This window comes from Lipotes vexillifer, unplaced genomic scaffold (assembly GCF_000442215.2).
Source record: "Lipotes vexillifer unplaced genomic scaffold, Lipotes_vexillifer_v1.1 scaffold729, whole genome shotgun sequence".
In the NCBI taxonomy this organism is placed as follows: Eukaryota; Metazoa; Chordata; class Mammalia; order Artiodactyla; family Lipotidae; genus Lipotes; species Lipotes vexillifer.
Genome location: NW_006780914.1, coordinates 1,555,468 through 1,556,754, shown reverse-complemented (window position 1 = coordinate 1,556,754; position 1,287 = coordinate 1,555,468).

The window sequence follows — 1,287 nt, the reverse complement described above, 5'->3', positions numbered from 1 at the left end:
GCATTCCTGAGCCCCTTCAAATACCTAATTATCTGAGAGGGGTGAGATCACACCATGAATCATGCCTCTTTTATTGTTGTTACTGACCCCTCCCTTTATATTCTTCCAAAAGATCACATTACTATCTGGAGGCCTTTCCCATGACAATCAAGGACAATGGAAATATAGTGTAGGCTTCTCTTCTTACTGCTGTCTCCATCAAGAAATAGCACCAGAAACTCTGCGGAATTTAGTTTTCTCCACTTTGTTACTCATCTGATGTTTTATAGTTTAAGGGCAAGTCTTCATTGTATTACGGACTTAAAAGAAAAAAAATGCAGTGGTGGCACTGTATTGTAGGATTCCAGAAGCTTTTGGTAAAGTTGTAATTTAAGAAGAGGGTTCCTAAACCCGTTAGAGGCATGCAGGGTTTGCAAAAAATATGTTGAAGAATTCCTTTTTTTTCCATACCCATATGCTCATAATCTGTTTAGTGTGGTGCTTGATACTTAGGAATCCTCAAATGCTAGTGTATACCAAACAACATACTAGGTGCTAGAGAAGAACCTTGAACCAGTCCAACAAGACTATCTTGTTCATTCTTTTACACTGACCCAGAGGGCTATAGGGAGGGTGGGTATCCTGCAGACCATACTGGAGAATTCTGTAACACCGGTTTATTAAAGATACTTATTTTCCTATTTGTATAACTCTACAGTTCTGCTTAAGCCATGGACACAGATAGTCCCACAACATAATCTATTTTATAAGTCTTATTAACTTGCAGATGGAGGTATGATCTGAAAACACTTCCTCTCAGTCTTTGGTCCAAAAGCCTTAATGCTCCATGTCACATTATCAGACATTTTCCTCCGGATATAGCAATTCAGGGATTTTTCTTTCTCAAGGTCTTAACCTGGGATTCAATGCCAAGTTATACATATTGAAGGCTGACGACCAAGGGACCACCTGCAACAGCTTCAGGGCTGTCTTTATTCAAAGTTGGATTTGAATAGATTTGAACAGATGTTTCTGGTAACAACAGTATCTTCCTCTTTGGTAATGAAGGCAGAAACATTTATCTGAAAGTGTCACAGATCAAAATAATTTGGAGTTAATTTATACCTGAACACATAAGAAAAAAAATAAAAGCTGTTCTCTCTGAAGCAGAACTTGGGGGAGGGGGCTAGTTCACCATTACCACCACCAACAGCAACAGAATTCTTTCTTACTCCTATTGCTGCCTGTAATGCTCATTTGCTACTTTCCAAATATCTTTTATTATCCCTTAATATCTCAAACATTTGT